Source organism: Apteryx mantelli, chromosome 11 (assembly GCF_036417845.1).
Source record: "Apteryx mantelli isolate bAptMan1 chromosome 11, bAptMan1.hap1, whole genome shotgun sequence".
Taxonomy (NCBI): Eukaryota; Metazoa; Chordata; class Aves; order Apterygiformes; family Apterygidae; genus Apteryx; species Apteryx mantelli.
In genome coordinates this window covers 8,590,244-8,604,313 of record NC_089988.1, presented here as the reverse complement: position 1 = coordinate 8,604,313, position 14,070 = coordinate 8,590,244, and positions in this window count along the sequence as shown.

Genomic DNA, 14,070 nt, shown 5'->3' with positions numbered 1-14,070 from the left:
CCAGCTCCCTGACTGTTTTGAGGGTCCTCGGCCAGACTCACTCCCAGTTATCAACACCCTTCTTGTTCTGGAAACCCAAACCTGGATGCAGTGTCCTAGATGGTGTCTAATGAATACTGACTAGAAGGTGATCACCATTTCCCTTGACCTCCTGGCTCTGCTCCTGCTCATACAGCCCACGATGCTTCTGGCCTTCTTTGCTGCCAGGGAATGCTGCTGGCTCATGTTTTGCCTCCTGTCCCCCAGCACCCTCACGTCCTTTTCCACAGAGCTGCTACCCAGGCCCTCAGGCCCCAGCCTGTGACACAGTGGGGTGTTGGTTTATCGCAGGTGCAAGCCCTGTCATTTGTCCTTGTTGAATTCCATGAGGTTGCTGACAGCCCATTCCTCCTGCCTCTCTAGGTCCCTCTGAATGGCAGCTCTCATCTACAGGCATGATGAGTGTTGCTTCCTGCATGTCACTGATACAGATGATAAACAGGACAAGCTCCTGGAGAGACCCTGTGGTGCTCCACTTCTCCCTGGCCTCCAGGAAGAGTACTACCCATTCACCACTGCCCTCTGAGCCTCTGGTCATCCAAGCAGCTTTTTACCCATGCGTTTCTCTACCCTTCTAGACTGTAACGTTCTAACATGGATGCAAGAATATTGTGGGAGACAGTGTCAAATACCTTGCTAAAGTCTAGGTAAAGGACATTTACCACACATCTGAGCTGCCCCTTCACACAAAAGACATCCTCCCTCCTCATCTTCCCTGACAGTCTCTCCTGAAGAGAGTGTACCCTACAAGAATTGCCCTCCAGTCATGTCAATGATCCCACCACATCTCAATTATTCCAATGATGTTTCAGAACTGTGAAAGCTTGTACATCTCCATCTGCTCCTGTCTCTACCCCAGGCTGCATACATTTCCATATATTAGGGCTGCAGAGCATCAGCTGTGGCACAGAGAGCAGACTGGTTGTGGTGAAACATGTTACCAAGAGCATTGTGTGTGCAATGGCCCCACTTCAGAGCAGAGCCATGCTGGCCTAGATAGCAGGTGGCAATGTAATGGTGCAAGGAGGTTCCCACTGAGAGAGCAAAGCCTGCAGTGCCCAAGGCCAGCGAGAAACAGAGCTGGGCTGTGCAGAAATAGCAGGAGAGGTGTTGGCTGCCTGAACTGATTTGTAGCACCTTGGGGCCTGTGACAGAGGTGAACCAATCTCCAGGTAGGACATGTGCCACTGAAACATTCCCTGGGCCTGGGCAGCCTTTGATCCAGGCACCCTGAGGTCATCATTAGCCCAGTCCCTGTTCATATCATCTTGGGGGGTGAGAAAAGTTTCAGGAGGAAAAGGAGAGCAAGAAGGGTTTGAGAGTGCAGAGACTTGAGCAGAGACCTTGGTGTGATGTGCCTCCCATTTATGCAGCACACTTGAATGCAGACGGGATGGACTTTGCCTAAAGGCAGTGGTGGGATTCAGTTGTCTGGGCACAGGTAGGAAAGCCTGAGATAACCTGTGTTGTCTGCCCAGCAGCCACTCCAAAGGGGCATGGTTTTCCCATAGGTCCCATTCATGCAGTTGTGCTAGAAACCCCAGGCATCTGACATGGTCCTGCCAGCCTGTTTCTAAGCCATTACATCAAGTGTCTGCACTGAATTACATTAGCAGTTTGCACTGTAGGCATCTCCATGAGTCTCAGCATCATAGTGAGGGGTGCTCTAACACTAGTGGGCATCTAGTGTCATTTGAGATGGCCAAGGAAATTCTCCACCTGGCCCCCAAATCAGGCTCTAGAATGGTGGGGGTGTCATAGCTGCTCCATCAGAGCAAGCAGACACTGGCACATGCCTGGGACCACCTCTGTCTCTTCCAATCTCACCGGGTGTTTGTGTGTGAGGAAGTGACTCCCACCCTCCATCTCAGGTGATTACAATGGGAGCTTAGAGAAAGAGCACCCATGAAGACATCTGTGTTGTGCACACTTCAGCTTGGGCAAGGGGAATCCCACCTGCTTTGTGTTTGTGGAGTTCACAGGAGTTTGCTGAATCCCACTCCAGCCCAGGGGCTTCCAAATCAGAATGAGATGCCCACATTGACTCATCTGAGTCAGCACCTGAACCAGTTGTCAATGAGCTCCCTTCTTGCTCCTTTCTACATGTCCTGCCTAGTTAAGAGATGGGAATCGGGGCTTCCTGAGTGGGACATTTCCACCTCTTGCAGATAACCATGCTCTGATGAAACAATCTGTAATGCTGGAATCAGTCTTCCTCCAGTGCTTAGAGAGGACCCATTGGCGATTATTTTAGTTTATTGGAGTGAACATTTCCCAGGGGGAGGGAGCACAAGGGACAGAGAAAGTCATGAGCTCAGCTGGGCCTCTGCTCCTGAGAGGGGCCAGGCTCCAGGGATGGAGGGAGCTCATGGCAACAGGGCAGCACTGCCCAGAGACAGCTGAGCAGGAGCAGCTCCTCTGCAAAGAGCAGCAGGGCTCCAGGCACTGCCTGCTGCTGCTGACATGAGAGGAGAGAAGTCAGAGAGAAGTGCAAGGCAGTGTGGAGTGGGAGGCCAGAGGAGAGCTCCTTGTGGGAGAAATCTTCACAGCCCTTGACACGGTAAGTCTCTGGCTGCAGGGCAATGCTACTGAGGTTCCTGGAGGGCTCTTCTAAATGCATCCCATCCCATAACTGATGGGCTTTTTAGGGATCACTATCCCGGCTCCTCCAGTGCATAGGCAGAGGAGGAGATGCTTCAGAGCAGGGATTCCCTGCCACACCATCACAGGGACAGGGCGTGCAGCTCCATTCTGCTAGGGGTGGCTTTCAGGGTGTGAAGCCAGGGAGCACACACAGGTCTGTGCAGGGCTGTGATTCAGAGCAGTGTCTGTGCACCCCAGGGTGCTGTGTGCCTGGGGCAGTGACTCTGCCACCTGCGATGGTCAGCCATCAGCCTGCCTGGGGACCTCCCCTCCATCACTATGGGGAGAAACTCTGGGAGAGAGGACCGACCCCTAGCAGGGCAGGTTTATTCTCCTGCTGAGAGGGTGCTGCGTGGGTCAGGGCTGCTCATAGCTCTCGCTCATGCATAGGAATTGTGCAAGGGGTCTTTTCAAGAGGAGATCAGGAAAAGGGCTTCTTGAAAGGGAAGGAGCTTTTCTTCAGGTATCTGCACTTTCAGTTTCCTAATTTTGGCAGGGAGAATGAAGGAACAAGTTTTTGGTTTTGTCAAGGAAATGGGACTCCTAAACCTTCACTCTGAGAGATTAATACGTCAGTGAGAAACCTCAGGAAGTCGCTTCATGCCCACCTTAGCCTACAGGCAGCATCAACATCACCTTTGTGGTCTCACAGGAGTTTATGTGACCTGTTCTTTAGGACGTACGTGCACAGAGATGCCCCTAGACGGTGCCCTGATCCAGGAGGTTTCCTTAGGGCAGAGCTGAGCACACAGTGTGTGGGATGGAGTCTGTGAGCACTGACCGGGAGAAGATGTTGTGACAGAGAAAGAGCTGGCAGCAGGGACAGCTCCAGGCAGCAGAGATGGGCAGGGAATGAGAGGGAAGTGCAGGGCATGAACCACCTCCTCTGCAGCCAGACCTCTGGCAGAGGAGAGGGGCATCTCTCCTGCTATGGCCCCATTTCATGCTACCTGACAAAGAGGCAGAGAGCGACTGCCCTGTGATGTCACTGTCTTCAAGGTGGCATGCCCAGCTGGGTAAGGGGAAGGCTTTCCAGAATGCCTCTCTGTCTCTCTCCTTGCCTCCCTTGGCAGCAGGATCATGGTGTTGCTCCTTGTTTCCCCTCCTGGCCATGCTGCTCCTGTTCTTGCTCTCGGGCTTTCACGGGTTGGGGGTTTTCAGCTGCAGTTCAGACACCGATGCTGCAAGTTGTGGAACAGAGGGGTCTGCATGGGAATGAGGTTGCGCCAGCCCCCTTTTAACCTGTGGAGTTCCAGGAAATGCGGTCTGTGGGGCTGGGAAATGAGCTGAATCTTCGTTAAGGCGTACACATCTTCACTCCTGATGGTCCGTTGACCGTTTCCCTGTGGTATCCTGCCCTCTGGAAAGGCACTGCTGTCTCATAGCACCTCTGTGATATCTGAGAGACCAATGAGGAAGTTCCAGAGATGGTGAAAGTATGGAGATGGTGGTGGGAGGCTGTATGTGGGCATCTGAAAAGAGCCCTGTGTGTCCTTGGCTAGAAGGGGAGTGTGGGGAGCTCCCTCAGGTGCCTGGAGAAAGGGTGAGAAGTTTGGAGATGTGCACTTTGAAACTGGACTTGTCTGCTCTCATCAGGGGCTGGTTTCTTTCTAGGGCAACATATATGAGTGTGATCATCCGCCAGCTGAAAGAGTCGCAAGCACAGTACAGCTGGGAACGAGAGTAATAGACAGACTAGCTGGCCTCACTCTGCAAGAAATGATAGTGGATGCTTTTCTCTCATGACACAGTAGAAATTCCAAGGATTTCTACCTTTGAGGAACACTCCCCAGCAGTGACAAGACCATCTGGAAGAAAATAAAAAATCCCTGAAACTCTGTTCCTCAAACCTCATTCTTTAGAATTCAGGGTGAAGATGCTGAAAAGCCCTTCTACACGATGAGTGGATTTCACGTGACAGAAAGTGTGAATCCCGAACAGGTCACCCCTGATCCCCCATGCCCACTGCTTTACAGCAGGATTGACTGATCTGGAGCCCATGGGCAGAGGTCCCTGCTCCTCACAGCACACTCAGCCAGTGCAAAGCAGAGCTCCAGCGTGGGAGCTGCACAAAGATCCTCTCAGTAAAGAGAGAGGCAATGTGGGGGCTTATATGAGAACTGCAACATTGGGGGGTTTCTTTGCTTAAAAAGTCTCTGCTAACTTCTCAATGTCTTTTCTTCTTTGCACAGTCCCCCACGCCCGGAGACAGCAAAATGTCCAACAGCAGCTCCTTCAATGAGTTCCTCCTCCTGGCATTCGCAGACACGCGGGAGCTGCAGCTCTTGCACTTCGGTCTCTTCCTGGGCATCTACCTGGCTGCCCTCCTGGGCAATGGCCTCATCATCACAGCCATAGCCTGCGACCACCACCTCCACACCCCCATGTGCTTCTTCCTCCTCAATCTCTCCCTCCTCGACCTTGGCTCCATCTCCACCATTGTCCCCAAATCCATGGCCAATTCCCTGTGGGACACCAGGGTCATTTCCTACTCAGGATGTGCTGCTCAAGTCTTTCTGTTTGTCTTCTTGTTAGGAGGAGAGTATTGTCTTCTCACTGTCATGGCCTATGACCGCTATGTTGCCATCTGCAAACCCCTGCACTATGGGACCCTCATGGGCAGCACAGCTTGTGTCAGAATGGCAGCAGCTGCCTGGGTCAGTGGTTTTCTCCACTCTGTGCTTCACACTGGGAACACATTTTCCATACCACTCTGCCAAGGCAATGTTCTGGATCAGTTCTTCTGTGAAGTTCCCCAGATCCTCAAGCTCTCCTGCTCAGACTTCTACCTCAGGGAAGTTGGGCTTCTTGTGGTTAGTGGCTGTTCAGTCTCTGGGTGTTTCATTTTCATTGTGCTGTCCTATGTGCAGATCTTTACTGTTGTCCTGAGGATCCCCTCTGAGCAGGGACGACACAAAGCCTTTTCCATGTGCCTCCCTCACCTGGCTGTGGTCTCCCTGTTCATCGTCACTGATATGTTTGCCTACCTGAAGCCCCCCTCCCTCTCCTCCCCAGCTCTGGATCTGGTGGTGGCTGTTCTGTACTCGGTGGTGCCTCCAACACTGAACCCTCTCATCTACAGCATGAGGAACAAGGAGCTCAAAGATGCCCTGAGGAAAGTGATTTCATGGACATTTTTCAGCACTGGTAAAATTGCTCTCCACAAATGACTCCCCCTGTGTCCCGTACGAGGACTGAGCTTTGTTTGTTCACTTTATTTGTATTATTGCTTTTATTACTGATGTTATTATTATTTGTCACCATGTTGCTACACCAATGGTTGGGTTCATTCCACCTTCACTGAGACTGCTCTGTCTCACCTGGTGCCCATATAAAGTTGTGCCCAACACTGGGTCAGAGCTGACTCCCTCACAGTATCTCTGTAATAAAGTAGGTTGTTGCAGGTGCAGTGCCTGAAGGCTGGGCTCTTCCTCCAAAGCTGCTGTCCCTTATGCCATGTCCCCAGCACATTTCCTTCAGACAATCTCACCTGCACTGTGTGCTTGTCCTTACCCCAAAAGTTACACCCCCAGAGAAGGCTTCTTGCCCAGATGGAGGACTCGATGTCCAGCTGTGAGCTCTGGGAGGATGAGCCCTCTGCTGGTTCCTTTGCAGGGCTGTCAGGGAGCATGCAGAGGAGTCCTGGGTCCATCTCCTGTGCCTGTAGACCATGTTCCTCCCATGGGAGGCCTCATATAGGGTCTGTCAGAACACAGATGCAGCCCAGCTTGTTGCTGCATGAACAGAGAGGAGAAACTGGCCCAGGAAACTCCTCACACACCCAGCCTCTCATACCATCTATTTCCAGCACCGGCCATTCCCCATGGTCCTGGTGAGGGGTGATCTCTGAATGTGACCAGCTCTGTCTGCCTGCTGGGCTCAACACCTGTATGGGGGGGAATGGCCATCCCTGCCTGGCATCTCTGCGGCCTCAGAACTCATCAGACTCCAGAGCATGGCCTTCTGCTAACCCCGAGGAGACAGGGACAGGGCTGGTCAGGGGCTGGGGACTGGTGGGAAGCGGCAGAGAAGGAGGGCCATGGTGGCCAGGGCAAGAAGGGCTGTCATGGGGACCATGCAGGGGGGATGCTTCCCCAACACAGAATGCACCCTGTCCTGTGTGGTGCCTGCACAGTGGGGCAGTGGGGCCACGTGCAGGGCAGCAGGGCTGAGACAGTGGAGGGATGAGGTGCAGATGGGAGCCACGACACTTCAGAAGCTCCCAACAGTCACGGAGGGGAATCACTGATGCTAGCAGGATTGAGGGTTCCTCGAGGGCTACAGGCACCAGCACCAGCTGCCAGGACTCCCAGACCCAGCACAGATGGTCGGTGCCCAGCAATGCAGCACACAGTCCCCAATCCTGTGTCACTGCCCTCTCTCAGGAGCACTGCTGGGTGCGTCACTCCCTGCCCAGGCATGGAAAGGAGCTGCTGGAGGTCTTCTCTTCTCATGTCTGCTGCCCTTGGCCCTGCCCTGGCATCGGCCCACAGTTCCTGCCCTGGGTCATGTTATGTCTCCATATGTTCTCCTCTGAGACCACGTAGGGACCTGAAGCACATAACTCTGCTTGGAGCTGAATACCACGACCTGCCAGTGTGGTCCCAGGAGATCCCAGCAAGGCTGTGCTTGGAGGTGAGGCTGTGATTGTCCTCAGTCAAAGTAGATGGGATGGTCTGTCTGGGGGAGAAGGGGAGGAAAGGACAAGAGACAACAAGGAGAAGATGCAGTAAGGGAAATTCCAAATGAGCTGAAGGAAAAATAAACATCCATGGTAGTTGAGCAGCTCTGGGGCAGGGGAGAGGAAATCTTTAAAAACTCTCCTGGAGAAAGCACCTACCAACCTGATCTAACTGTCAAGATAGCCCACCTCAGAGCAGATCATGCTCCTGGAGATCTCTGGTGGTCCCTCCCAACACAAATTCTCTGGGAGGAAGGGGCTGGAAGGCAGAGTGAGGGGCAGGGGACACTGTTGTGGGTTTGAGGCCTTGCTGGCATTTGTACTGCCTGATCAAGCCTGTCCTCAGAGTGACACAGTGAGTGAGTTCATCCTCGGAAGGAGTCTCTGCTCCATGGGCAACAGGAGTCAAACCAGTGCTGGGAGTCTACAGAGAAGTTCTCAGGAACACACCAGGCATTCAGGCCCTTCAACTGCTGAGGTGTCCCCAGAGCGGTGCTTTGCATGCTGGGTCTTAAGGGCTGAGAAAATCTTTAGAGCCAGAGCAGATCGGAGTCCCATCTCCTGGGCTTACGGGTTACAGGGCATCAGCAGGGCTGTACCAGCTGCAAGGTGCCCAGCAACATGGCAGGCATGCCTGGGGCTCTCATGCCATTTTAGTGGTGGCCTTTGCACCAGCCTCTGTCTGTAGGGGACTCAGGAGCTTCTCCGTCTCCATGTTAGTGGCAAAGTTTATGTCCCAGTTTCTTCTCTCTGGAGAGCTGAGGATTTCATTCACGGAAGAAGGGGAAAAACCATTTTGTCCATGAGATCACCCTGTCAACCCTCTACTGTCTTTTCCTTCTCTATCACCCCCAAAATCCTTGGACAGGAGTATTTTTTTCGTTTCTGACCCTCTATCTGTCCCTGCTTTGAGCAGCACATTGCACTACAGGCCTCCTGTGTTCCCTTCAACCTGAATTATCCTCAAAGCCTATGACCTCAGGCCCCATTTCAAGCACAGAGTAAATGTCTCTGGGACAGGAGTCCTTTGTGCTTTATGTGACCATCTAAAAGAAGGCAGGTGACCACCTCCTCCTCCCTGTTGACTGTAAGGGCAGCCTGGAAGGCACTGCCTCAGGCAAATCAACATTCCTGTGGAAATTCTTGGCATCCACCTTTAACCACCTGAAAGGCCATTGCCTGGAACCCCTCAGCAGTGAGGGGAGAAAAACAGGCTTTTCTCTGGTGTGATTTCTGTACCTCTGTAGTTTGTGCCTCTAAGTAGCTGGTGCCATCCTCCCCTTGGTTTCTTGCCTGAAGCTCAGGCTGGATGGGGATGTGAATGTGGAGATTGTCTGTGACTGCAGTGCCCGTGAGATGGTGGAGAGGTAAGAGGAATAATAGAGTCACCACCCTGGACTGCAGCAGAGAGGATTTCATCTTGTTTGGGATGGAATTAGGCAAGCCAAAGCTCAGCTGGAGCTGGAGCTGGAGCTGGAGCTAGAGCTAGAGCTAGAGCTAGAGCTAAGAAGGGATGGGGAGGGGAAGCTGAAGGTCGTATGCAAGGATGTTGGCAGCACAAGGCAGCCATCCATGGAAAATGTGTTCTCCCTGCTCAGTGGGGCAGGGGATATAGTAACAAAGAGAAGGGAAAGGCTGAGGAGCTCATTGCCTCTTTTCCCTGGTCTTTTCCTGGTCTTGTCTACTGCCAGGCCTCCCTGGCACCTGAGTCCTTTGGCAGCATCTGTGTTAGCAAAGCCTCACCCATGGTAGAGGACGATGCAGCTGGGGAGGACTTTTGCCCAGTGGGCACACACAAGTCCATAGGACCAGATTGGAAGCACCCCAGGGTGCAGGGAGAGGTGTCCGGAGTCATTGCAACGCTGTTGTTGATCGTCTTCTAAAGGTCATGGTAATCAGGGAGGTTCCTGATGCCTGGGAAAAGGCAGACATCTCAGCCGTTTTCCAGAAGGGCAAGAGGGTGGGTCTGGGGAACGACAGGCTGGTCATCTTCATCTCAGTCCCTAGGAAGGTGATGGAGCAAATCCTCCTGGAAACCATCTCCAAGCACAGGAAGGAGAAGGCCTGGAAGAGGCAGCATGTGTTGACCAAGGGGAAATGGAAACCATGCCTGACCAACCTCATTGCCTTCTACCATAAGATGAATGCCTGCGTGCACAAGGGGAAAATAGGGGATTCTGTGAACCTTCACTTTAGCAAGCCTTGGACACAGTCCCCCAGAGTCTCCTTATAGGCAAATTGTTGAGCTCTTCCCTGGATCAATGGACCATAAGGCAGGTGGAAGATTGGCTGGACCATCAGGCTGAAACGCTGTGATCAGTGGTACAAGTTCCAAGTGGCAGCCAAGTACTAGCGGCATCCCTCAGTGATCAACATTTGGGGCAGGACTGTTTAACACCTTTATGAATGGCCTGCACAGGGGATGGAGCGCACTCTCAGCACCCTTGTGGACAATGCATAAGTGGGGGGAGCCCCTGGGCAACCTCATCTAGTTCCCTCTGCTTTGACCAGGGTGGCTGGGACTAGATGACGTCCAGAGGTCTCGTCCACCCTGAGTGCTGTGATTCAGTGTATCTTTCCCTGGAGAGCTCTGTAAAGAGAGAGGAGGCCGAGGGAGTAGAAAGGCCAGAGAGGCAGAAGAAGAGAGCTGAAACATGACGGTTAAAATAAAGCAGTTCCTGAGAACAAAGTTTCTCCATTCAGAGTGTTGGTAGCAAAGGTATTTTGATGAATAATATGTATGTGTGTGTATAAATAAATAAATAAATATATATATATATATACACACTCATAGACAGGCTAAATCCTCTAGTGCATGAACATGGTGCTGTCAATTAATAAAAAAGAAAGAAAAAATATTTGTCAATGGTAAAAACTGTGTGAAGTTTTGGAAACGAGCATTTCTTTTCAATTGCTGCAGTGAGTTATTTTTTGAGAAGATCTCAACTTATGACTAGGATCTGCTTTTTGGGCTTGATTCATTTGGCCACAGAGAGAGGCTATTGCTGCCTGAGATGCCCTGGGGTAGCTGTGTTGCCATGTGGTGCTGGAAATTTTGGAGGCGGCTCCTGCGGGACCTATAAACTGACTATAAACTGATTGATGCCTTCTCTGCTCTTCAGTGATCCTTCCTCTGGTCCCACCTCAGTCTACCCTGAACTCCATTTTTCCCCTTCCGTAATAGATCAGGACTGTGGAGAAAGAGCCGAGGCCAGGGAAATGCCACGCTGGTAATCTGGGGAGCCCACTGAAAAAGGAAATGTGTGCCTGAGACCTCACAGCGAAGACCTGGAAAAGCCAAGTGGCAGTGACCCTCCCGAGGCGCCAAGGACCCCAAGACCTGAGCCACGGGGCTGGATACGGCCTCCTCTGCTCATGCCATGGGCTCCTGACACACCTCACAGCGTAAGATAGATTTCTGTGGGAGAGGTGGAAGAAGAAAGTGGAAATGAATCAAAAGGGGGAATTCAGGCCAGGAATCCCACCAGGAAACATCTCCAAATACAGGTGGATTTTCCCCCTCTCTGGCAAGGCCATTTCTTCCACGATCAACAGCACCTGGGAGAAGGAGGGTCTTTTCCTGACACCCCTGGTGGGAAGTGGGATGGAGGGCAGCAGGATTTGAGAGACCCCTTCCAGCCAAGGGGCAGTTGCTGGGCACTCAAGCAAAGAGTTCAGCCTGGGACCTTCAAGTCCTGGGTGGCCGAAGACTACAAGATGCCTCCCATGTGTGGCTCACAAGGGACCTCAGTCACATCACGGCCACCACTGAAATGACCCCAGAAGCAGATCCCGTAACATCTGGCCTGAACGAGACCGGCAGTATTTCCCTGCCTTTCTCTGGGCACCTCCAACTTTCTTGGTAGCTCCTCAGCCCTGGGGAGCAGTCTCGGCTCCTGGAGTGGCGGGGAAGGCACCAGTGACTGCCAGCCCTGCCGCTACACTCAGAATTGTGTTGTGCTGAACTAAACCAAGTCCCCAGGGTGCTGCCTGCAGCCGGCTGGATGGGCACGGGTGGGAGCTGGCCCTTCCTGTTCCTCCCAAGCATGTTGTTTGGGGAAGTGCTGGAAGAAGAGGCCTGGCGGGATCCTCATGGCACTGCACTGCCTGGCACTGGGATAACTCCCTGCACACCCTTCCTGGGCCAGGTGCTTGGGGACAAGCAGGCAGCAGTGCTTATGGAAGTCCATCAGGACTGTGCCCTCTGGGTGGGCAAGGAGACCTCAGGCTCTTGTCACCCTGTTGGGGAGGAGCTGGCTGCTCAGAGGACTGAGGGGAGGAGGGACAGGTCCCACGGCTTGCAAGGTGAAGGTGCTGAGGTGTGCCTGGGGCCAGGGCACTGCTACCTCGTAGGCCCTCTGCCAGCTCCTGGGAAGCCACTGCAGAAGCAAGAAAATCCTGGGAAAAAAGCCTTCCCTACGTTCCTTGGGACTCAATGTGAGATCGTTTTTGCATCAGCATCTGATATGCCAGAAGCAGGCAGAAGACTGAAGTTTGTGCTGGTGAGGTCACTTCTGCCTGAGTGCTGATAGGCCAGCAGTGGGCACATGGCTTCGATCCTCATTGCGAGGTCACTTCTTTCTCTGGAGCTGACAGGCCAACAGGAGGCTCTTGGCTCATGTAGGTTCTTGTGATGTCACCTCAGTCCCTGGTGGTGATAGGCCAGAAACAGGCACATGGCTTGGATGTTCATTGCAAGGTCACTGCTGCCTGAGGACCTGATCTGCCCAAAGCGGGGACGTGGCTCTGATGCTGACTGAGAGGTCACTTCCTTCTCTGTGGATGATAGGTCATCAGCAGGCCCTTGGTTGCTGTTGGTTCATGCAAAGTCACCTCTGTCTCTGCTGCTGATGGTCCAGAAGCAGGTTGATGGCCTCCATGTAGGCTGCGAGGTCACTTCTGCCTGCATCCCGGATCGACCAGCAGCAGGAAGGGCATCAGCAAAGCAGCTGTGAGGTCACGTCACCATGAGCAGCTGAGCAGCAGCAACAGGGCTGTGAGATGGCTGGTGAGGCCACTTCTGCCTCTGGAGACGACAGGCCAGGAACGCGGTGGCCTTGCAGGGCCGTTCCCTGCTGGGCTGAGGCTCTCCAGGGAGGCCTGAGCCTCCCCCCAGGCTGCGCTGGGGCGGGGGGGGCTTGTGCCGGGCTCCCGCTGCCGTGGATCCAGCAGGGTGCCGGAGTCCACTGAATGGACTCATCACCGAGTTCACGCAAGCAGGGATTCGGTTGGCTTCTCCGGGATGTTTTGGACACCGAAGGCAGGAGACTGCTGTTGCATTTAGAAATACTTATCAGCTGGTCGAAATCATCGCAGGCAGCACAGAGCTACGAAACCACAGTTCCTGCCGTTGCGTGGGGAGTCTGTTGTTCTACACAAGTGCTCTGCCATGAAAAATATATATATATATATATATAAAAGTGCATATTTATAAATATATATATATACGCACACATATATGTATATACGTATATTCATTCTATATATCATTTAGGTGTCTAGGAACTGCAGAAGACATTCCTGATCGTCATCTATTGTTTTTTTCTTGGGAGAAGAGGTGTTTTCACCACTGGAGAAAGTCATTTAGCCAAATCAGGATAGTCAGGAGAGCTTTGCAGAGCCTTGCGCAGTCTCCTGCGCTGCGCGGTAGGACGAAGACTTAAGAACGTAGCGTGTTCCCGTTAAGTCACCAAACGCCGGAGAAGGTATTTCAGCTCTGCTTTGGAAGCTGCACTAGTGCAAGTGAGGCATACGGACAATTCACGGAAGTTAACAAACATCTCTTGCCTTTCAGATCATATAAATCATATGTTAATAGAAGATGCAGTGTGTAGTGATGAGGAATCACCTTCAGGGCGCTGAGGCTGAATTGTCACGTCAAATGCCTACTAGACAAGAGGAACCATTCCTTAACTGCCACAGGTAAATGTCTGCGTCCTTTGGATTCAAACTGTTGGGTCCTTGTGAACAGCCCTGGGTGTTGTAAGCGTGAGGGGAGGGAGAGGAGAAAGCAAAGAAGAGTTTGTCGGGGAGGAAGGCTTTATATCAATACATGGAAGGAGCAGTCCTGAAGATGAAACTCGGTCCTAGAGTTCCAATAAAGCACGTTGTTATTACTGATCAAGTTCAAGGACAGAGCCTGCACCAAAAAGATCCACAGATTCATAGTCATGTTGATTTGAAACACAGTATTCCTTAAGTGACTCAAAACCAAGGCAATGTGTTGTCCATCCTTTTAGGTAAAAAAAGAAGAAAAAAAAAAGTTATGTGATGGTTGCCTCTGTGGTCATCTACCAATAATGTCTAGTCAGTGCCCACATTTGCTGCCAGCACTTTCCCCCTGGGGACCAGAACTGCCTGAGTGGTGCTCATCTGATCAGACACCCAGAGAAATGCATCCTGGGAAAGGATGCTTGCTGCTTTGGTCATGGGGTAGAGGCTTGTCTGCTTATGTGCTTGAGGTACCACCTGCAGGCAATGGCCTTTGATCTTCCCCAGCAAGGAACCTGGTCAGAAGGAGCCTCTGGAAATGAGACAGCAGCTGTGGGCTGGGGAGCTTTTCAGACAGGCGGAAGGTTGTCACCTCTTATAAAACAAACTTTGAAATTATGATTCATAACCAGGCTGCTTTGACAGTGCCTGCCCTCTGCTTTCCTGCCTGTGTCATGCTGCTGGTGCTCCAGACTGACTTGGACACCAGCATCCGG